The following is a 24,538-nucleotide window of genomic DNA, read 5'->3' as shown; positions in this document are numbered from 1 at the left end:
GCTGGGGGCAGCTCAATGAAAACCACATGCGTAAATACAGCCCGGTGTGCGGCGTTAAGTGTGCACATGAGAGAAGAAACAGTAATCAGATTGGTTTCCTGTGACAAACAATAACATTTATTTTAAAACCGGCAGCATTTTTTCTCAGGCAGAGGCAGTAGCTCCCATGGTAATCAGAGCCAGACTTGTGTTGGCTCCACATCGGAGGGATGTTACCACCTAGCTGTCTTCGTACCGGCATGGCAAGTGGGAGGTCACATTGGAGCCAGTGTGAGACATAACAGTACTGCTGTTTAAGAATAGCTTTTGTTTGGCGGAGGATTCAGAGGAAAGCCATCATGGACGATTACTTTAAACGCAGCACTTAAAGGGTTTTATTAGCCAGGCTTTTACTGGGATTTTCCTCTTTGTAAAGAACCGTGGTAACTTATTAATGACTGGCCTCAAGTGGCGCACTCAAAAGTGCTTCTACATCAAGAAAACATTTCCGTCTCTCCATTTTATGTTAACTTGCTAAATGGTTTGCCATAGTTTAACCACATGTTCATTATTCATTTTGTCCGATGCCCTCTGAGTCTATATTTAGTTGGGCTGACTGTTGTTTACTGCGCTTCAGTGAAGTGTTTGTGTATTGCTCAGCATTGACTTCACTGCAGAGACATCAGTTTGGTATAAAAAATTTATGTAAAGCCACGTATGTTTGCAATAGCTCATGGGTGATTTTGTAGTGACATACTTTGTCCACTAGGGAGTCCAAACAGTACGCTTTTTTTTTAACCCTAAGGTGCTCTGCTTTGTTGGTCAAATTTGTAAATAAAATATCACAACTAAACAGATGCTGCAAACATAAGTAGTCCCCAATTACAAACCATTAACAACAACTTTGTAAAGCCTAAAAATATATATATTGGATTGCGATCAGACTGTTTCTTTAAACTCTCAAATTTCAGTCACTGTGCCGCCATCTATAGCCTCGTATCAACTGGGCTGTATTGAAACAAACAGATACCAGCGTAAAAAACCTAATACAGTCATCATATTTAGTTTTAAATGCATATTTCCAACAAACAACATTTGATGCTGACTCTCAAAATATATTATCTGATCTCTAACCTTTAGAACACAGTTGAATGCACTGAACATCATTTATTGTATTTTTAATTCCTTTTTGTATACATGTGCCGTCGCATCAGATAGATATTTACGAAATAATCCTTATTGGTACTGATGTCGGCCACTGCAGAAAAGTGACAATCAGGTACACAATTCAAAAGCTCTTTGTGTGAACTAGTACATAAAATATTAAATAAATGGAGAAAAAAAAGCTTTTTCAGGGACTCCTTAAACAGTCCCTTTGAGGGTCTCCTTTAATTATTTAATGTGGAAGCTTATATCAGGTTCCCTCCATTTTCATAATGAGTGATAGCTTTGGTGCCCCATGTAGCTCAGCTTAACTGCGATCAAGTGGAGGCCTGTGGGAGCTCCCAGCACGCTTACAGTCCCCTAACAGACAAACGTGCCGGCGATGATGGATCACACGGTTTTCATCACAAACTCATAGGAGTGTCTCCTCGCCTCAACTTAAGGGCTTCTGACCTAAGAGCTCTCCCCCGTTGGGGTGATTTTAGTTGGACAAATTTCCCCTCCTACAGGGTCTCCGCCGGCTGCGAGGGGAGCGGCCACAAGACTCATCTGCCTCTTATTACTCTCCCAAATTGAATGCATACACAGTGGATGTGTTAATGGATCGAAATGCGGTGCAGGGACATGGCGTGCAGGGCTGGTAAAGAGAAACTTCTCCCATAGCTCGTTGGACTGACAGCGTAGCCAGAACTCTCAGTTTATCTCTGCTATTATGTCTAGTGTTATGTTACTTGGCAGAGGTTGGAAACTCGGATATTTCTGTGTTATTTATTTACACACTGCACATGTGAGTATTTTCCTTAGAGACAACTTGAGAACTTCAGAAATGTACAATATTTCCCTTCTTATTTTCACTTTTGTGGCCTGCTGATGTGACCTAGAATTACATGCCAAATGCTAGCGTTGGCTCCAGTGGATATCAAAGTCACTGGCCAGCTGCTGCCGTGTATCAGCACAACCTTTATAGCATTACAAAATAGGGATTCGCTGAACAGAAGTTCACCCTGAGCCTCAAAAAGTCCCCCGATCATTAAACTTCACCAGGTAAACAACCCATTTTATACATTCAACAAAGCAGCACCGTGTCAAAAAGTCCACAAGCTAATTTGATGAGTGGATGAGAAAACTATATTTTCACACATTGCACATAAGTGGCTGAGGATTACCTTGCGAGGGTTGTTTGTGGTGAGTGCAGTGCGAGCGGGTTGTGGCCAGTGTGGAGAAGCTCTCATGGCAACAGTCAGCGCCAGTTGTTTGATACTGTAGCTTGGCATGAGCTGTGGCATGACGGGTGCCTCGCTGAGCCCACAATGGATCATGCATGACCACAACACTTAAATATAGAAGCACAGACTGCAAAACTGCAGCTATTCCAGCAGTAGCTGCCTCGTAGCATAAATGTTGTGATGCAATAATTGTGTGATGAGATATTCCATGTAAACACTACACACAAAGGTGTTCTGGTTAAATTCAGCGTGTCAGAGTGGCACTCCGCTAATTTTACACATCATAATCAGTTTTCTAGGCATGAGCAGTTTGACTCTGTCGGAGAAAATGTGTGTGAAACTAGTGATGTCACCGGGGTTGTCTCAGCTTGGGCTTGGAAACTGCTTCTTTTTTATAACGGAAAGCCTGTGTGGCAAATGTGGGATGTGGAAAAGTTGTGCATCTTTAGCAGACAGGGAGGGTGTAAGACAAAATTGTAACTGTTTTTTAAGATGGGCTCATAAATAGTACGATAATGACCTTGGCTCAACTCTAACTGCTGTGTTTGTTTTCTATCTGTTCCCAAACTTTTATGTGCAATGAGGATCCCTTCAGCTTTCTTCTGCAGTCCTGCTGCTTTCACATTTGCTTCTGCAGTGAGTCACATTATAACACACGGTAGTCTTAAATCATCTATGCTGTTCTAGACCTCGGCCCTTGCTGTAGCGCTCAGTGATGACGCACTGTTTGTTTGGTCAGTAATGTTCTCGTGGCCCTGCTTTATACAGCGTGCTTCCAGTATAGATTCTTAAGCTTCGGTTGTCAACAAGCCAAAAACTTAAAGTCACATGTGACGATCTATTGATATTCAAACTATGACAAAGTTTCAGAATAAACACCACCTTTCTGTTACCTCATGGTCAAAAACAGTAGACCTCGCTGTGCAACACTCGTGTGTCAATTAATTGTACATGTAGGTGGATTATTCTGACTCATGTAGGCTGTAGATATTAGCGCTCACTTTGGGCAGCTTTCTCCTCTCCTTCCTGTCTAACTGCGCGTTACCAACGACAACCTCCGGGCTGGCAACATGTCACAATGACAGTTTCTAGTTTTGGATTGTGCAAAAGGACAGCCCTGCTATTTTTGTTGTTGTTGTTGTTTTGTGGAATATGTATTTTAATCACAGTGCTCGTTTACCTGCATCACTAATTTGAGATATCCTTCACTTAGCTCCACCCACGACGACTGTGATTGATTTAAAGAAATTACTGTTTTTGGGGGTTTTTTTTTGCCTCCTATGGCAGAATGGGCTGGGTAAGCGAGACCACCAGGGCCACCCACAGCAGCACCCTGGCTACAAATGAAATGGCTCCAACATTCAAGTTTGCTTTTTCAGGTATAAAACTAGTTCATATTCAAAACATAACAAAAGTAAAATGGCACAGAGACCTATTTCTTGATTTTGCAACTCCCCTCATTTCTATGAGGTTCACTCTAACCCCAGTGAAAAGCTCTAGTCATCAAACAAGCAGACAGGCAAAGTTAGCCCAACAAAGCTGAGCATTAAGGCTACATCCACACTGTTTAGTCTCCTGTAGGACAAGCATTTTCTTTTTTCATTTCAGAAATCTTTACTGGTAGCCAATGGTAGCAGGATTAATCGGGGAACAACACTTAAAGACCAATCAGAAGATGGATGTGCTGTTTTCCAAAAGTCCGCGTTTCTGCCTGGATACACTAAATTGCAATCCCAAAATTTTTTTACAACTAAAACAGCGCCTCTGTTTTCGAGTTTCTAGAAATCCAGGAGTAGTGTAGATAGATGGATAGAACTTTATTGATCCCTTTGGTAGATTACCTCAGGGAAATAGTTGTTGTAGTGTAAATGCTAGGCGTAAACACAGCAGAAGGTAGGTGTTTTAAAATGAAGAAGTATTAGCGCTGGTGTAGTCTACTGGACATTTTGGTGGAGACCAAAACAAAGCTCAAAAACACTCATCAGTCTCAGGAACGCGACTCTAAACAAACGTTGCTCGGCATTGGCTGGATGTGTAAACAGTCGACTGTTTCTCACTTTGTAATGTGATAATAGCTCAGTGTTATGTTGTTCTGCCCACAGTGGCCCAAAAAAAATCAATAATTGCAATTCAAGTCACTGGTGAAGCAAATTTATCGACAGCGCTAATGCTTACATTTTGCAGTTGTCCATTCATTAATCAACATAGTAGAAGAGGTGTGTCATCCAGTTCACACAGTGTTTGTCATGCACCACCTACAGAACTGCACCAAACAGCAAATTAGACCTGATGTTTCTGCTGTGCTTGTCGCAGAGAGTAGTTAAAAGTGTTCGTGACCTGTTCTGGACTCATAAATCTGCTAAACTCTGCATAATATATCGTGCAGCTACACGTGTTTTGGGACACATCTGACAGTTTCTGTGTCGCTCTTTGCCAACAGGTGTGTCAAAACGCCCCGTGTTTTGCTATTAAAAGACAATCAAATAGCAAATGTTCTGGTATTCAGGCCGTGGAGTGAAAAATTGAGAAGGGAAAGAGGATTAGAAACAGCTTGGAGTGCCAATTGAATTAGCCCTTTGGAGATGACTTGGGTAAGAAATGAAATGTCATCCTCTCCCAGCCAGAAATGCAAAACATGTGAATGCGAAGAGGATCGTGTTTTTTTCTTTTTCTTTATGTACGCTGACTCTTTTTACTGTACTGTCAGATGTGTCAGGCATAAATCATCACAGTGAGGATGAGAAACAGCCGCCCGCAGCTCCTCAAGACACTCAGAGAGAGAGAGAAGAAAAAAAAAAAAAAAAAATCCACCACGCTCATGCTGTAGGCCGAGTCGTACAGCTGTCCTCAAATTGTGTGTCACAGCTTTAAACCTGCTTGGACTAATTACCCCCTGCGATGCTGCGGCTGCCACCAACAAAACAAGAGCTCGAGACTGATTCAAAATTTAGCAATGATTAAAGCAAACCACATTTCCGCTGTTTATGAAAAAGAAATTCTGTTTGCTGCGAAAGATTTGAACCCAGAACCACCCATGTAAACAAGTCAATTCTCTACAAAATGTGTGTAAATGCTCTGAGAATAGTGGAACCACGTGAAACTGCACCGAACAGTGACATGTTATTTATTCTGGGAAATTACTCGCTCGTGCAATAATCATTAGTTCTCTGCTAAGGACACTTGCATCGGAGTAATAATCCACCAGTAAATCTGAAACTCAAACTAAAGGCTGGTTTGGTGAGCTGGAGCTCAAGTACGCAGCTTGTAGACAACGTGATCGTGTTTCACTCGAGGCATGAGCTATTCTGTCACTATTTTTATAGACATACAATCTCAACCTGCCGAAGAACTCTTTTTTTACCCTCCGCCAGAAAGTTATGTGCAGCTCCCTGGTGCTGGATTTGAAGTTGATATGCAAGACTCAAAGAAGATAATAATGTTGGGAGCAGACGAGTGGAAGCCGGCTGGTTTTCTTTGCTCCCTTGGCTCCCGCGGCGATGGTGTTGGTTATGACACCAGAAACTGAACAGCGGAGAAGTTTTCCAAAAGTTGGTTTTCTAACAGCGTGATCGTGTAACCAATTTCTGTGTCTTATGTCTTCGCTGATGCAACTGAAACATCAAAGAGGACACTGGGTGTATTACTGTTATTTAGTTAATGTCTAACATTTGTGTTCAACTGCTCGCATCAGCTAAGTCCTGATCTTTATGCAGTGATATATCAGAGCTTCTTAGGAAAGGAAATCTTATTCTTGCCTCAGAAATTCACATAACGATTGGTGGCCCTGCTGACTGACTTCATCTTAACTTCCACTAACTGTAATACATAAATTCTGAATTTGTTTAGTGGTCCTGGTCAGCCAGGTTTCCATGCATGTATGCAGAGATGAGAAGCTGTTCACTCTAATTTCCCAGTCAGTCATAATTAATCCACTGCAGAAGAATATTCCCCGATGAAATGATGTCATTACGGGCAAAAACTCACACCATGTAAAACACTGTTAAAAATATGGCATTTTATTATTTCATGTATTAAATATTTTCATGTGCCACTACTTTTCTTGTCACGAGAGTAAAACCTTCAGTCACCTGCTCCATGTACATCGTTAATTATAAGAATTTGAATTATGCAAGCATGTCATCCGCCCCCAAACATGACCCAATTGGTGGCTACATTTTAAAATCAAGACACCTCACGATGAATAAGTGCATCTAAAATCCCTTCTGATGTCGTCACCTTTAGATGGAGCGAGTAAGCTAGAAAACAGAGCCCTCTAAACATGTGATTAGCAACGTCAAAGGGTGTGTTTTATCTTAAATCGTGATATTTTCCTCCCTCTAAACTTGACCAAACAGTGAATAAAGATGAAACTAAAGAGTGAGTGAAAGTAAAAAATTAAAAATTAAAAGTTTAAAAAAAAAATAGTGGTCCCACGTAGGACATGAGTCCCAGACTCTTGGGTGATGGTCCGGTGTTGGTGGCTCCTTCAAACCGTAAACTCTCCTGTCATTTCATTAACCCTTACACATGTCACATCAGATGTTATTTGAGCTTTCAGGACTTTGTGTCACACTTTGCTTTTATTGGTATTTTATGTTGTGTCTTACAATTAGTTTGTAAATACATAGTTTTCAGATATTCTTTTGTCTGTTGTTTAATTCTTTTCCCCATCCATGAAGAAAATGTCTCTAAAATGTAAACTATTTAATTGAAACTCCCATTTGAGAGACACTTTTCAACACTTAAGGAACCACAGAGTTTTTCAGAACCAACGCCGACAGCCACATCTAAATTTAAACTTCATCCACGAAAGAGCATAGCTTTTCTTTATAAAATGGCTTCAGCTGGCAACACATATTGACGAATGATGAAGTAATCTTTGTTTTCTCAACAACCACAAGTGAGCTGATTGGTTTGATTAGGTGAGTAGAATAGGAATGGCTCTGGGGTTCAGTTGTGTTGTTATTAATTTCCTGACTGCACGGTTCATAAGGCACCTCTGTGAAAGTCATGGTGCTAAATTGCTATTTGAAAGTTTTGTCCCCTTTTATATTTGGGTGATATTTGGTAGCTGCTACCTAAAAGTCATGAAACCTTGTTCGTAACACATTTGACCATTGGTCCTTTTTGGAAGTTTGTTTTTTGATTGTATTGATTTCATGAACTTTTCTACAGCTAATCATTTGGTAGTTTTTGCGACTAAACCGCCTCCAGTTACGTTGGTCCTGCTTCCACAGTGTCACATTGTTATGATGTCGTATCAAATACTTCATTAAATAATCACAAGAAATCCAATTCATTACACTTAATCAGCAAATTAAATATTAATGTTAAACTGCTGATCTGTGGTATCGAAGCGGGGACACTTGCGGAACGGGATACGCCTGGAGTTTGTGCCAGTGGTTTAAAATGAAATGAACAGGACACCGCTTACTGTCACTTCCCTAAATGTGAATCTGGAGCTTGCTCAGTGTGGGTGGGGGGTATTTTACTACAGATACAAGGCACATGCTGTACGGTGATGATGGGTCTGAAACTAGGTTATCCATCACCGGCCGTCTTCAATCCGAGGGCCCCCGGCCAATACCACATCCATTATCAGGTTGCGGGGATACTACAAGGAAAATAAAAAGGCTTTTTCCCAACAGGAGACTACATTAAAATCGTATGGACAGATGTGAGATGCTGGCAGATCCACTATACTCTTCACTCTGAAAGGACACAAACTCAGGAATGTCTTCTTGTAAATGATAAAATAGTGCACAGGGATGGGAACTGATTATAGCTGACTTTTAAACAAGCAGATGGTACAAAGTTTGTAAAGTAATTCTGAACCAAATGATGAGCAATTTGGAATAAACCCCAGTGTATCAACATATGAAATCTTTTACAATAGAAGTCCATGCATTGTTATAGAAACTAAAGTGTAAAGAAAACCTATTTTTCCTCTTCGGCATGAGGCAGAGGAGACGAAAAAAAAATCCCACGAACAGTTGGCCAAAAGTGCTTTTCATGTTGTAAATTAAGGAGAAGACTGTGGCTTTCTCAGCAAAACCATTATGATAGTTAACGTAGAACCACTTAAAAGGCCAGCTGCGGGAGTGACGTGAATAATAGTGTTTAATTTGTCTAATCTTAGCAGGAGCAGTGGGTGGCTGGGGTGGGGGGTTCGCTGGTACCCTGCTGGCACTTGAAGAGAACTGCCTCCACCACAATGTGGTGCAAATGCCCAAAATTATCATTCGGCTGTGTTGCTGTTGTTTTTCTTCGTGCCGTAACCCTCTCATTTGTAGTTTGTCTGTTGTTAAACATGTGTGTACAAAAGACAGACATGGCGGGGCTACTGCGGAAAAGTTCAGGAGTGGCACGTGCCAAGAAGTTGATCGAGGAGATGATTTACCGTTGCTTTTTCGAGGGCACTGTAATTTACCCACGCACTGTGAAATCCCTATAAATAAATAATTTCAGAACTTTATTGATGTAGTTTGGAAAGTATTTACAAGGGCAAGTTTCTGTGACCCCTTTTGCTGCAGGAGAGACATTCGCTTGGCCACATTATTACCCTACACGTATGGTGAGCCTTATTTAAAATGTCAATAAAATTGTCTCCCTTTGGAAGCCTGTCTGAATGTGGCAGCTCTCAGTGTGAGCGGTTTAAAAACACAAAATAATGCAGATATCAACAGTTTTGTGAGTATTCATCATCCCGGGGCTGCGGTTTATGCTGAGCTATATTTCCTTTATTTTATTTTCCTAACTGAATTCAGCGGCGCTGCCTCTTGTGTTGGCCAGCACCGGTTTTGCAGTGGAAAATTTACTGCTGATTTTTATACCGCTTGTTTTTAATTTGACACAGTTTTACTTTCCTGTTAAAAAAAAAAAAAAGACAGAAAGACAGCCGGAGCCGAGACATCTCCCCGCGATTCTCCTACCAGGCCTACTTCGCCGCTGGTTTGTGTTGGAAGAGAAGATGTTGTTCTACGCTACAAGCAGCGAGATAGTCTCATACTATTTATTGTTATAATCCCTCAGCACACATTATAATTATGTGACAGAGCTAATACGTACTGCGCTGAAATGTAAACGCTTGTGACATCAAATACACGTATGAGATTTCAGGCTGGCTTGGAGAAAAAAGGAAGAAATGTCTTTTAAGTGTTAAATTATAAACACTAATGTCCTTTGCTGCTGCAAGGAAAACAAATCGTGGTCGTGAACGCCCAGCGAGAGCGAAGGAGGAGGCACACACTATCAAGCCTGTGTGTGTGTGTGTGTGTGTTTTTGTGTGGGTCTCACCTAAATTAAACCATGTGGTCACTAAAAGTCCCCCCCCTCCCCATCCTACCACCACCACCACCTCAATCTCCTCGTCCCTCCAACCCAGGCCCCTCATTGACCTTCCAGGCGCTCATTGTCCCAAAGTGAGACTTGATTACTGGCCTAAGCCCTGTGAAGGTTCGCCTCAGTGGCCACAGCTGATCTTTTATACTAATTTCGGATTAATGCGGGGTCTGCAACACTGCGTAAACACAGCCACTGAGAAGGCCCCTGCCACACAGAGCTAAACATTAATCCTCCTTAATGCTCAGAGTCAACTTCCAGTCCTTATCAGAATTTGTCTTAATCTCTGCCTAGGCTGTACAAAACTCCACTGCTCAATAAGTAAAATGTACACCACCAAACAACAAATGAGCCAATGAACTGTGCAGGAACAGGATAAAAAAAATAAAAAACAGCACAATGAAATGACAAAACAGTAAAATGAAACCAGACTTACCTTAGAGGTGTTTAAATCTGTTGCCTTGGTTTTGGAGATTCTAATGAAGAAAAAGAAGGACAGCAATAACTGCAATTTGTTGCTTGTATTTTAAACTATCACAAAGTTCATTTGTAGCTTCGCAGCGGGCACGTTTTAGTCCTCCCTTGCTCGATTTTCAGACAGAGCCACAAGCATGTTTCCCTGCTCTCCGGCTCTCTTTCGTATTTTTGTCTCCCATGCTGTTGTGGATCCTCTGATGTGTGGGTTCTGACCATGTGGGTCCTAGTCCCTGTCTAGTCTAGCGCCCGTCCCTAGACTGAGTACGCTTGTCTGTAATTTTCTCAATATGAGATATGTGATATATTATTTCAGCAAATATCTGGGCTTGGTTCAGCAGCATTTTGAATACTTTGATTTATGACTGGATGTTTTTGCACCGTGACCACTGGCATATTTACTGTATCGTGAGTAAAAGGCTTTCTTTCGTCTCTTACAATAAAACACACTTTCTTATTTCTGGATGTGTATTTGGCTGATGAAAAGTGTAATCCCTTGTAATAATGTAATACAGAAAAACAGAAAAAAAGCGGTGGTAAGAAAGCTGCTCTTGTTACTTTCTTTTATGTATTTGTAAAATTTTCAGCTTAATGACTAACTGGCATGTGCTGTGCCAGAGGGAAGAATAAAATCCCCATATTTCACACTGTAAGGTGATGACAACCCCCTAAACATTTAATTTCATGATATCAGAGAGAAAGACTTTGTTGGTTTGTAATTTTTTAATAAAATTAAAAATGATTTTATTCATGATCTCCCTCAATTTCAACGCTAAATCTGCCAGAGATGCAGTTACACACATGTAATTCTTTTTTTCTTTTTTTCTTTTTGCAGACTTTACAGGAGAAATTATTTCAAAACAATTGCTTCAAGATCCTATTAGAAAATGAGCAGTTGGGTGAGTAACATTATGCCGAGGCACCAGAGGGAACGGGGCGACTAATCTCAGTGTAGCCCAGTCCAACAAACACCGCCGCAGATCGACATGTGGACCGTGGAGGAGCCGTGTGTGTGTGTGGACTGGACCGTGTGCATGTTAAGCTGGCAAATGTAAACACAGTCAGCTGGGGCGAGAAAAAAAAAAAAACAGAGGCCACATAATTCTAAAGTTTTCATGTAAATGCCAAAGTGAAGCGTAAAACAGAGAAGCACAGACAGAAGGAGTCGTGGTCGCCGCACACTTACCTACATGCATCCTCTGCTCTGAACAGACCCGCTGCTTAAACTGACTTTTCACTTTCACACACCGCAGCCTGGGTGAGACTCTGTTGACTTTTGCAGAGTCTCTTTTTGGCCACACTCTACTTTGCAATACAAAATTATCCCATTCTGAGGTTTCGGGGAAGAGCTTTTAATTTAACGGTTGCATTTGGCAAGAATTCTCATCACTCTGAAAATTCATTACTCCGAATTTTCTATTTTCTTCCACATGAAGATTCATCTCGCTGGCCTGTAATTATGCTGGTGAGGAGATCAATGAGCTGGGAGGCTTTTCCTCCAAACTCGGGTCAATAACTTTAGCATTCTTTGAGAAGGTTCTGCGCTGCCTCTAGCCACTCTACATTATTCAATTTTTACTGAGGTTAGCACAAGTCTTTTATGAGCTGTGAACTGACCACAAATGTACGGACTAGTCCGTCCCAAAGTACATCCCTTACCCCTCATCCCATCCTCTCTCAACTACTCTTCTTAAGTCTATGGGAAAGGGCAAAAAAAGATGGAACAGCTTTAAAACAGAAAAATCCTTTAATGCAATTCCTACCTTATCTAAAACACCTACATATCTGTCTCCAGTCTGCGGCCTTTGAAAGGATATTTCAGGCCTGGGATTGAGGGGGGGAAAATCTCCCTTCAGAAGCAGGACTAGGGATGAGTTATAGGCATCTAAGAGGCTGGAAATCTCTGGGGCCTGACCATGGCTTTAGCATACAGCTCCAACCACGGCCAGGGTCTAGCAGAGAGGTAACCCCCCCTGGCCCTCGTCAAAGGAAGAAATATAGAGAAGCATGAGAAGGTAGCACTGATATTAAGAATTAAGAGGGCCAGGTTTCGGTTTCATGGTGTTTTTGATTCACACATGTTCCAAAGAAGCAAAGGCGAACATCGCACCGAGTTATTCTGGTTGGATCTTAGCTCCTCTGCAAACATTTTACGACACCGTGAAAAGAATAAACTATGTGACATCAAGCAATAGGCTAATTGGTGTAATTTTAATTTCACTAAAAAGTTTATTCTCAGTGTATGCATGCTTAATAACTGCACATTGAACCATGAAAGGCTTCCAACACTTGTTTGTACACATCTTAAACAACGTACGGACGGTTTGTAAGTGCACTATATGTTACAGACTTCCAGGGCTGAGGCTTATATGCACTGTCCTGCCCAGTATCTCAGTTCTCTTTTCCCTTCTATTAGTCTGGCTTTAACACACTGCTTCGGTCAAAGCCAGTAAATTTTCCAGCAGGGGATAAAGTTCAAGAAGATAAAATCAAACAGATGTCAGTGTGAGGGTGAGTCTTCGTGACCTATAAAAGTGCTCTCATCAAAGAGCTGAATCATTTGTTTTGAATTATTACATTGTTATCAAAAGGGACGGCAGCGGCCTGTTTGAGGAGGAATCTGATCTGTTTGTCTAAAAACACGGGCAGGGATACTCCAGAGCAGAGGAACCATGGGAAAAGAGTGATGGCTGACAGGCAAAGGCAGCTGGGGATGGGTTTGATTGACAGCCATCAGCTATCTTTGGACGTCATGTTTACTTTTGTTTAGTGGAGTCAAGTGTTGACTGTCTGGCACCTTGCTCTGCATACCAGCATTTCTTGTAAACTTCCCCTCCTGAGCCACTAAATAGACAAACAATTTCAGCAGAGATGTTGTGCTGTGGATTTTATTTTTTGTCTCGTGTTTGCGACACGCAGACACTGCACGTTCCCTCTGTTGTAAATCTGATTAAGTGTCAGTAATGAAATTTGTGATAAGATCAAAAGCAAACTAAGATTTTGGAATGATAAGTTCAATAAAAGTTTATTCTTTCTGAATCATTTGGCCACACATTGGACTTATTTAGTCTTACACCAGAGGAAGATCATACCACTCAGGGTCATATGTTCATGCAAAGTTCATGTTCGGGTGAAATTTTTGCCTTATCTCTTAAATCTTGTCTCAACTGATGTGAGAGGTTAAATCCTGGACAATAAAAAAGTAGCTTTTTGAAAAAAAGCCATCTATCAAAGATGTCTTTTGATATATTTGTAATAAAGGAAATAAATATAAAACATCTGACCAAATATACTCACACTGTTTACATGTGTTGTTGTAAGGCCCTCAAGAATTTACACCATGAAAAAGCGACGCTGTTGTCTTTGGAAGGGCCCAAAAACAAACTGGATTTCAAAGTGTTGGCGACATAGGAAATTCGAGGTCACACGTGAGGTGTGGGGGTGTGTTTTTTTTTTTCTGGTGCTTGCACACTTTATTCATGTGAACTGCTTGAATGAAGAACACAGTCTCATGTTGGACAATACTTCCTTATATTCACTGAGTTATGCCAACAAGTGACCGCATGTAAATATAGTTTGCAAACTTTTACAGTGCTTTAGAAAAAGCAGAAAACTCATTGTGGTATTCATATTTATTTCATTTCTTACAGCAGTGGCCAGTGTCTCCTACAGTGTTTTGCACACACGATGAACCACGAGGGCCTCGCTAGCTGGGATCACAGGAAGACGTTTGATAAGCAGGCCCCAGAGTGCTTTTGCTCCCAGCAGGCTATTCTCACATTCGCAGTGCGGGGGCGGCATGCCAGTAGCCAGATTACTCACCACAGCAGTCAATACAGTTTCTGCAGCCTCTTCTCGGTCTGTGCTGAGGTTAGAACAAGCTCATAACATATGGTCCAAGAGCCAGAGGTCCGATTCCAAATGACTTCTGTCAAGGGACACATCTCCTAAATGCAACAGTACAGTGCATGTGCTTCACTTTTCCGAAATACAGAATACAGAAAAAAAAAAACACCCTGTTGACCAACTTAAGTGTAAAAAATATGACAATTCTAAGTTATTTGTGAGAATCTATAAAGCCAGTATATTTCTCTGAAACCTTCCCTGGAACAACACTCTTATAGTCTCTAGTTTCTTTTTCAGTGGACTTGCCCAGAACCCCTGCAGCTACTATGACTGACCAGTACGAGCTTCTGTTAGCGTGCTGCTTAAATGTCATGGAAGGGAATTATGTGTAACTTAATTAGAAGTAAACATAAAACACACGTTAACCTTTTTTTGTTCAACCATTCAAACATCTTAACTGGAACATCAGTGAGAATAAAACCTAGCTTTTTTTTTCTAGCTGCCTTGTTTTTGCTTATTAAAATGCTAAAATGCCAGATATGAACTTTTCTGAACAGCGAGTTCGTCCTCTCTCAGAATTGAATGCTCACTCAGAGCTGTGTTGAGCTCCATTTTATATTGTGTGGTCAGAGAAGTGTTTATGCCCCACATCTGACGGAAAACAGCAAGTTGTCTGAACAAGGAGACACTGACACCCTTGAGATTGTCACGTCAGTTTGGATGAAATTCTTCAAACATCACAACTTATCATAAGACACTTCAACTGAATTACCTTTGGGGAAATTTTAGGGAGGATGCATGACCTGTGAAGGTCATTTAAGAAAGCTGAATTAAGAGTTGTTGCGCAAGTTAAGGTAATAAACAAAAGAGAAACTCTCTCTTGAGCTTGAATCATCACTGCATAATCAAAAACAAGTTTAAAACAGTTACATGGAAGTTCCCGTATGTGAAGGTAGAACAGCGATGCCCACTGATGTTTTCCAAGATAGTTAGAGGTCTTCATGTGTAAAACTTGTGCATCAAAATGCTCTGACCCCAGCAGAAGTGCTCTCACTTGCTGGTTTGATATTTCGCGCTGACATTTAACAATAATCTGTGATTCTCTGCAGAGAGGCGAGCTGTCAACAGCAGCAAACCTTCTCATCTGCCTGAGGCGACACAGACTCGTAATGAATTGCGGAGGTTTGCTTCTGGACCCCCTCCATCCCTCAGTTATTGATACAGTTGGATGGGAAGATAGCTCTATTTTCTGCAGAGGTGAATGATGAGTGCAGCACGTTTACACACGGTGTTTTTTTTTTTTTTTTTTCTCCCAGTGTTTGCCCTGAGGAAGGGAGCCTTGGTGGAATTTGTATTGACTCTACAAATGTTTAATGAGCGAGCAGCAACAGCAGCTGGTTGCCCAGTGCTGATGACATGATGACACAAGACACACGCGTGTTCGTGTGCGTGGCGGCAACTGGGCATGTGTGGCAGATGGAGCCCTGTACAGGCCGTAGATGCATGGGTAAATATAATGCTATTTATTGTTTCTTATTTACTCCTTTTTAAGTCACATTTAAGACGAGATCTTTGTAAAACTGCTCTCTGTTGCACTGCTAATGAGTGCTATTGCCATTTTACGTACACAACATAACGCCACTGCCAGAATTAAAAATGATTTACAAGTAGTTCAAATCTAGAAAGTATAAATATTTAATATATTTCACATAGAAAGTACATTTGATTTAATTAAAAATTCCTGAAGTAAACATACAGAAAAAAGGTTTAAAAAGTAAAATGTAGAAATACCATAAATTGCCTTGAAGACAAAGATGACTTTTTAACCTCGGTGGCTCCAGAATAGTAAAACGACAGAAACACTGTGGCACCAGGCATCGTGTCGATCTTTAAGAGAGCGTGGGCAGCCACAGTCCACAAAGCTAACCCTGTCATCTGGCAGCAGATTTGCAAGAGAGATAAACTGAGATCCTACAGGGGATCAAACCCAGCCTCTATCTCTAACAGAGGATTTAGCCAGCAGAGACTAAAGGGGCTCGAGCAGAATTACTGTGTATGGACCCTGAATGAGTCGTCGCATTTACCCTGCAAGTTGGCTGCTTTTGTGCTTGGATACTGTTTAGCGGGATAATATAAAAAGATAAGAATGCGTTTTTATTTTGTGTTGCAGGTTAGCGCACAGGTCTGTTTGGAGGGGGGAGGCATAAATGCGACCACCTCGCCTAAGATGGAAAATGATGCTTTGACTTACAGGAAGTGAGGAGCGAAAACCAATACGTGACCCCGAGGTGGGTTAACCGTTTGGTTGTGACTCAGGGAAAATAAAAGATTAAAAGGTCCAGAAATAAAACCATTCCGAAGCTTTTGGTCATTCGTGGCCAGTTTTTTCCAACCAGATTGAATTGAGATGTACATTTTAAGTTCTTTTACTATTTGCATTTATTCAGCACTGACACCCTACTGACATTATTTATGTCTTCCTCTTAAGTTAAAGGCAATGTTGGGGGTAGCACAAGAATACCAGTGACTGTAAGAAGTAGGGTAATTTATAAATGCTCAAAAACAGTAACTTATCTGAGCGGGGATCCTCACGATGGGGGATTTGCAAGGTTAAAAGTACGAGCACAGACAACACGCTAGATGTCAGTTCAGCATGGATATTCTAATTTATGTGGGCAGGAATTTACAAGAGGGCTAAATTCGTGCACAGAGGAACCGCGTGCGTTGAATCCCTGCATGACCTTTTTGGGAGAACACCCGGCATCGCTATCAGATTTGGTTCTTGTGGAAACCTCGTGGCTTTTTTTTTTTTTTTTTTTGTTCGGTCTTTATTTATTCTTTTTATTGATGGTTGGTTGGGTGATGTGTTTGATTTGGTTGGTTCGTTGTGTGTTGGGTGTTTTTTTTTTTTTGTTGACCAACGTAGGTGGCGGTCAATCCAAAGATAGTTTCTGTCGTCCGTGCGTTAGTTAATTAATATGTCTGTCCGTATGTATAAATAAAAGGAAAATGCAACCCAAATAGATTGTCCTCTTGATATGTTAGGCAATATTTTAAATATTATGAAGTCAAGGGATCCCTTGCAATATAGAAGAGTAGTTCGTACCGCTGAAATTTAGAGAATCGACATTCCATCGAGCTGATCTTTGTAGCTTTCAGGCGCTACGGTTGAATAACACTGGTTCCATCACACGCCTCCGCTAACCGCGATGAGCTAGCTGCGATGGCGAATCCTACCGTACAAGCTGATTTCGGGTCCATGGGTGATCGGATGTGGGGATAGCGTGTTATGCCCTCCTAATAAAGCTCCTTGCCCAGAGGACAAAAGTGGCGGCTGGCGTTCCCATGCCCACTCATTTTGTAAATCAAGACGCGGAATACGCTTTCGGCAGAGTGGCATGCGAATTGTGGAACACATTTAAGGTTTAGGAGTACACATCAAAAACAGGATGGGATTACAAAGTGTCTGTTCTAATACATTATCGGTGGCTTTGTATTTTATTTTTTTTACCAGCCGTGACAGCTTGGACGGTATTGTTTTCACGTCGTGAGTCTGTCTGTGTGTGTGTGTGTCATCATTGTAAGATGTCACCTAATGTAGTGAGAAGTACTACAAAGGCTGTTTTGAGTAGTTTCACAGGGTCTTCGAGCAGATTCTGTGACCAGCAAGTTACACTCACAAACCTCTGGAGGTGTGTAGTTGAGGTACAAATGACTGACCTATGTGATAATGTAGTAATGACGACTACTGTGTCAGAACGTCGACGTCGGGGCTGCCGTGAATACAGCCTCTGGTTTATTCATAACAGCTTGCAACAATAAAAGCAATTTAGACAGACTTCTCTTATGCACTTAAAAACAACATGTTTGTCATACTTTTTACTTTTTACTGACAGTTCTGTAATATAATCAATTAATGAAAGAAAAAAAATAAGAAAGAGAAAAGCAGAGGGATGGCCAGTTCCTCTGATATGCTCTGTCCCCATATGAAAAATTAGGCTGTGCTGATTAGAGTTTGTTTTGAAGACTTTGTGTCCTCAGTGGTTAGAAATTGCTTGATTCAACTTCAAATTACGAAGAGATTGGTGCGGCAACAAGATTTTTAAACTGGCACCAACAGTGGCTGCTTTGGCAAAATGCAGTCAAGAGTTTTGGCATTAATAGGACACAGCTTTCCGTATCAACATATGGTGTAATTACAGTAATTATTTTTTGATGAATAAAATGTGGCCTTCAATTTATGACACAGTTTTCTCTCATCAAATTAGGACCATTTCTTGCTCTGGTGTTGCAACCACTTAATTACAATGAGTCATGTTGTCTTGTACATTATAACAAGATGTAGAAAATAAATGTCGATAGCGTGTTAAATATTTAATATGTAATGTTTTTTAAAGCATACAAATTTCATAGAGTAGAATAAATATTATTTGACAACAACGCTGAAGAAATAATGTGGTCTATAAACCTATAAAAAGTGTCTTATTTATTTGTTTTTAGTTTGGCAATATGGCTGTAGTTCATTTCAAACCGCAAAATAAAACACTTTGTTCAAGATGTTATGATGAAAAATAAAATGACAACAACAAAAGTAAGAACGTCACCCCGCTGTGTTCCGCTCACGTAGGATTTTAGAGTTGAATTATTCCGAAAAAGAAAAGAGAGACGACGCAAACAAGCGGCAGAAAATTAGCATTCTGGATGGTCCACGTACACCGGAGGTCGGAGTTGCAGTGCAAGCCATTAGCCCGCTGCCCAACCCCTGTTGCACAGTCCTACTTCTTATTACTACAATGGTGGTTTCACCTTTTCAGTTTAATCATTCCAGTAGATATTAAACTCTCCCAGCAGGCTGCGGGCTATATAGTGTAGGGATTTACTGAGGGATTTGCATCCTCCTTTCTGCTAGTTCAAATCTCTGTGTCTTCTCAGATCAAATTATCATAACCATCATCGGGCACAACTCCACCGTGAAAATACAGAGCAGGAAAAACGCCGTCAGCGATTCCATGTGCCCCTTTCTCAGAAATATGAAATATGGTTATTGTGCAGTGCGGTAGAATCGGAGTGTTATCCCATGGTACCCGGAGCCGTTGTGGAAAACATGTGTTATTGTCAAATGGCTGTGTGATTGACATAAAAACTCGCCTTTGTAATCGTACGTTTATTGTTTATTACTGTGGCATATTAAATCACATTTGGCCTCAGCTGAAAAAAAAAAATATTACTTGTAATTAGGCTGTATTGAAAAAAAAGAACTGTGAGTTGTTGATTCATTATAAGTGTTTTAGTGTCGTTTAAGGGTCCTCATGTTCAAAACACTGTTAGAATAAAGCATTTTCATGAGGCCACATTAATGTCTTTGTGTTTAGGAGTGAAAATTACACTGGAAATATCCCCGCCTGAGAGCTAGAAGCTCTTCATTAAGTCGAGCTGAATGGACCAAACACTGAGGCAGAGGGAAAGTTTTCATATGGGTGAACTTTCATCTATTACGGCGTATTAGATATCCAACTTAATACATCATCAAGGGGGTTAACACACCATCGCGTGACTAGCTGTGATGCCATAAGACTGAAAGTAAATTAACGTGACGCGGCAGACTCTGGGACGCTTGATAAACGTGGAAACCTTTATTATTATTTATCTTATTTTGGGTGTGTAAGCTGAGAGCAGACGGGGTGGGTCAGCACAATGTCCGGATTGTTCCACACTGCACGCACCTCCATACTGAGGGAGAGAGATGAAGGCTTCCACCTATAGGGGAACCACTTTACTTTCCAATCTTTAAAACCTGAATATGGCTAGTGTGGGAAAAAGTGCGTTTTCTTCCTCTCTGCCTCCGACTGCAAGGGAACAGGTCAAATCCTCTGCCAGGTGCCCCAGGCTATTTTTCCTTCCCTCTTTTTTTTTTTTTTTTTTCTGAACACCTCCACACCAAGAGAGCGAAATCTCTGTCAGACGAAGGAGGAGGGGATGGGAGGCAGAAACGCTCTTCTGTTTTCACTTTGTGTGTGTGTTGAACCCTCTGGGGCTAAAATAATTAAGATCAATATATATGAAAGTTCAAGATACTTTTTTTTTTTTTTTTTCAAAGTTGGTTCATTTCAAGGTAATTAGAGTGCGATGTGGATCTTGTGAGTCCGCGTAGCCTCATTGACATACAGTAACATTTGCAATCGGCAGGTTTATGAGCAGCATTGCTTCGATATCTGCTGATTACTCTTCTGCTGTTTTTGTACCCTGTCTCACATTTTACACAACTTTTACTTTCTGAATTATTTACTTATACACAAACACATGCATATAATTCACCTTTATAGACATAAGTGATTCTGTATTTGGTATAATTTAAATTCCTTGACATACAACAATCTCCTTCAGAATTTATTATGTGAACAAAAAATTAAAATAGATGACATTTTCTGATAGATGTATTTTTTTAAATTAAAAAAATTATATTATGATGAAATTAGATTAATTAATCTGTTTTGTTGAACATCCACTGACGATATCAGCTTAATATGTCAGTTTTAATTGATAAAGATTATTTGTTTATGCCTGACATAGAAAAGGGATATTTTAACATTAAGTATGAAGACTAATGTTTTAAATGTTATATGCAAAATCTTTATAACCCAAACAATGTATATAGTTTGTACACAGCTGTTGAATTAAAAACATGAACATGCCGTATGCACATGTAAAAATCTTTGTTTGTTGGGTTTGTGGGAGAAAGATGAAAATGTGTTTTGTTTTGTTTTGTTTTTTTAATAATTGATTCCCATGAATGTTTGATCTAATTCAATTTACTTTCAAGGGCTCAAGTGTCATGTCTGGGCTGTAAACACATACAGCAAAATGACCATGTCAACTTCCAGCGACAACAGCAATGAGAAGAGAAAGAGAAGGAACAAAAATAAATTGCGGCGGTGCCGTTTTTACCTCCCAGCATTGATATGATATCATTACTGTGCTGAGCATCTCTGGCTGGAGTGACACCAGTCCATTACACCGTCAAAGCCCTCAACTCTTCCCCCACCACCCTATAGAGGTCACCTTGGGGAGGATTCCACTCTCCACCAAGCCCACCAAACAACACCCTTCCCATCATACCATTGTTCAACCCAATTCCACCTGGGATAGATACAAGAGGATTGGAGAGAGGCTGAGAGGAAATGTGTGTGTGTGTGCCTGTGCGCACGCGTGTATGTATGTGTGTGTGTGTGTGTGTGTGTGTGTGTGTGTCAAAATGGCAGTGTGTGTGTTTATGTGGACAGCCAGCTGTCCCAGGCTTCTTGGTGGAAGGCTGCAGCTGTTTAGGCAGCTTTATGCTGATAAAGGCCGCAGGACATTTTACTTGACACAGTGAAGACCAGAATACAGAGAGAGACACATGTGGACGAAGAAACACGTTGTTGTTTGGGCCGCTGTTCAGTCTTTCGTCTTGTACCTTTAAAATGAGGTAATTAGGCGATGAAACAACCTCGATCCATAAATAGATATTAGAAAAGACTTCACATGCTACTCAACTGACCTGACACTCCCACATTAGAGTGTGATTATGTCCTGTTAAACCACTGTTATTTTGCACTACTTAAGAGCTCTAAACTAACTGATATATATTTTAAAATGCATGAAACTAGTTTGTAAGGCTGTAAAAAAAGTTTATGTTTTCTTAAATTGCAAATGTGTGTAATCTCATATTGGGTTCATCATGCTTGTACACTGGGATTGAATAATAAAGGAATATTCTAATAATATAATTCAAAATTTAGCATTGATAACAATTTACAGAAATTCGGATTGGCTGTGGGATGTAAACGCAGTCTGAACAAAAGACACTGAAGGAATGTCAGGGTTTAAAAGATGTTTGAAGTTGTACAATCTTCTAAAATGTTTGTAAAAAGTTCATCTTAGGTTATTGCATGTCTACAACTGAGGCAGCAAACTGGAGGAGAAAATGAAAACAATGTGAAGGTTCTCGTCTCTGTTGAGCCTAATGAGAACAGTAAGACACTGGAGCTGCTGCCAGTAGGACGTTCATTTCCTGTGTGGAGCCTGGCATTAACATGTCCAGCATTTTTAAACTGATTTGCTGTGAGTCCACCATCCAAATGTACATACTCCTGGCATCCACAAATTGGGGTATAGTATGAATTACATAAATGGTGTTTGAGCACCTAAGTCGCCGGGATTAATGTGTCCTCCTGTGTCCTCTGCGTGCCTCGCCTTGGATTAACGAAAGCTGGAACAGCGTGGGGTCACTGTGTGCCACCTAATTTACAGCTGACATCCCATGTCTCCTACTGTGGGCACTTGGATGGCATGATGTGAGACACAAATGCCTGCAAAGGCCTGGCATCATGATAAATTTGGAAACAATACTTGTTGCGGTGCTGATGCAGGATGATTAATTGCAAGTGTTCCTAACCTTTTACGGCGAAGCCCAGAGAGGCGCTGAATTTGCGTACAGCTGTGGCTGCCCCATCAAAATGGTCACTTCTGTTGACTAGTGGCAGCAAGAGGAAGTTAAACTTTGTCATTTTGCTAATATTTAGATTTTTCTGAGTGTGTACAGGTAGTTACTGTGTTATCCTTCATTAAATAAACGGTTCAAGTTAAAAAGAGAAGCCTCAACACTGTTAAACAGTACGTCATCCTTCAAAGACACAGTTGGACTTGCTGGCAAAAAGATAGTTGTGATAAGCTTCTCCAAGTCGCCGGCCAAATTGGAATGGTTCGTGGATATCAAGCTATTTTTGCACCTCTCCCCACACTGTGTGCTTGGTTCATATTTTTAAACAATATCAGCATGCGTCGGAAATCAGTTATATAATGTTTATATTATCAACAACGCTGAACAATATTGTTTGAATTTTTTACACTAGTCATGGATCAAGAAATACTTGCTGAAACTGGATAACTGTGATCTCCATCATGAAGAAGCCTCACAACCTGAATGCAGCAGAAATACTTTTATTTCCTAATGTACATACTGGCCAGTGCCCATTTCTTTGCTTAAAAAAAAAAAAAAAAGTACAGCTCAGAGTTGAGATAATAAGATCTCCATTAAAATGCAATATATTATAATATGGGTGACATACTTATAGGAAATAAAACATTTGAGCTGGGTGGACACACAGAACACTCAGAGATCCCTCCAAATCCTGTGGACTACATGAGCCTAAAGGTTTAAAGGTTTGAAATTACATTTTACTACTGCAACCTACTCACCAACGTGTAATATGTCCCGCATGCCACTTCTTAAGTCAATGTCCAGACAGAGAAAGTGTTTGGGTTAAAATGCTGAGAGTGTGAGAGAATCTAATAAATGCACAGACTTTATGACCAAGATGCATGTCGTCGTATGCCGACACACGAGTGACAACACTAATCTGACAAACTCAGTCCACAGTAGTAGCAGCAGCGAATGTGATAATGCTATTAAAAAAAAAAAGAAGAAAATAAATATCTACAGCAGGTCAGCGGTGTGCCAAAGTAAAGAAATATCATTCCCAGAAGCTTTGCAAAGGATTCGGGGAAGTCTTTGGAGTTAGATGCAAGGTTATACGGAGGGCAGCCAGAACGGGTGTTTAGTTTGGTATATTGAGTCAAACAACAGCTACAGAACGGACAAGATACAGAAACTTAATTCACCTTGCATCAGGAAAAAACACTGGAGAGACAAGAGGGCTGGAGAGCCATGGTTCAATACAGACGTGAAGTGCAATATTGAAATGAATATAGAACGACAGGGTGATGAAAAGTGTTTCCAACAAGTAAAACAACTTTTTTAAAATTCCTTTTTTTTTCTTCTTCTTTTGCTCTATCTCAAAGAACTGGAGAAAATGTGATGTGAGACCGGTTCACCTGGGAGAGCTGGTTGCTCTGACTGCAAGAGGATTTGTGAAGCAGCTCTAAGGCAAGTACAGCAGAACACACAACCTCTTATTAAACTTCCTGTTTTCACCGAGCGAGACCACGCACATGCATGTGCCGACATAAACAGACACACATGTAGCCTTTTAGCTGACCTTTATGAACTCATATCTTTTGATAGTCAGGGAAGCATTGTGCGTTTCATAAAAGAGAACAGAAAAACGTCTTTTTTTTGCGATAATGACAGAGAGTTTTTATATGTTCCTGGAGCCATAAATTGGTATTATCCTTATATGGCAGCAATCATTGCTCGGCTATAACACTAAAGCTACTGCTCTAGATCAGTGTCCGCACTTCAAGGTCAAATAAGGCAACAAGGAATATCAATCACGCAGAAGTAGGGGTGATGTGTTCTTGATATTTGATGTTCTCATTGCACTCGTTGTTACCCACATTTCAATAAAAAAAAAAATAAACAAAAGCAATGTAGTCGTAAAAGATCCATAACCTGCCGTCCAGTCAAATCCCATCTTCTTCAGAACTGGCTGTCCTTATGGTAAAACAAAATAAAGCAAAGGTAAGTAAAAGTAAATGGGTTTTCCTATTGAATGTTATTGCTTTAGGAA

General features: G+C 40.6%; 1 protein-coding gene across 1 annotated transcript in view; it reads right to left on the bottom strand.

Annotated features, from left to right (window-relative positions):
- Nucleotides 1–10,170, bottom strand: part of pitx2 (paired-like homeodomain 2) — a 57,488-nt gene extending 47,318 nt beyond the window's left edge. The window contains exon 1 of the mRNA XM_008279477.1: nt 10,147–10,170. The gene's annotated coding sequence lies outside the window, so the exon portion shown is untranslated. The remainder of the gene's footprint in view (nt 1–10,146) is intronic.
- Nucleotides 10,171–24,538: the final 14,368 nt, after the last annotated feature.

Source organism: Stegastes partitus, unplaced genomic scaffold, assembly GCF_000690725.1.
Source record: "Stegastes partitus isolate 25-593 unplaced genomic scaffold, Stegastes_partitus-1.0.2 Scaffold160, whole genome shotgun sequence".
NCBI classification, from domain to species: domain Eukaryota; kingdom Metazoa; phylum Chordata; class Actinopteri; family Pomacentridae; genus Stegastes; species Stegastes partitus.
This window is presented reverse-complemented; position numbering and strand designations above follow the sequence as displayed.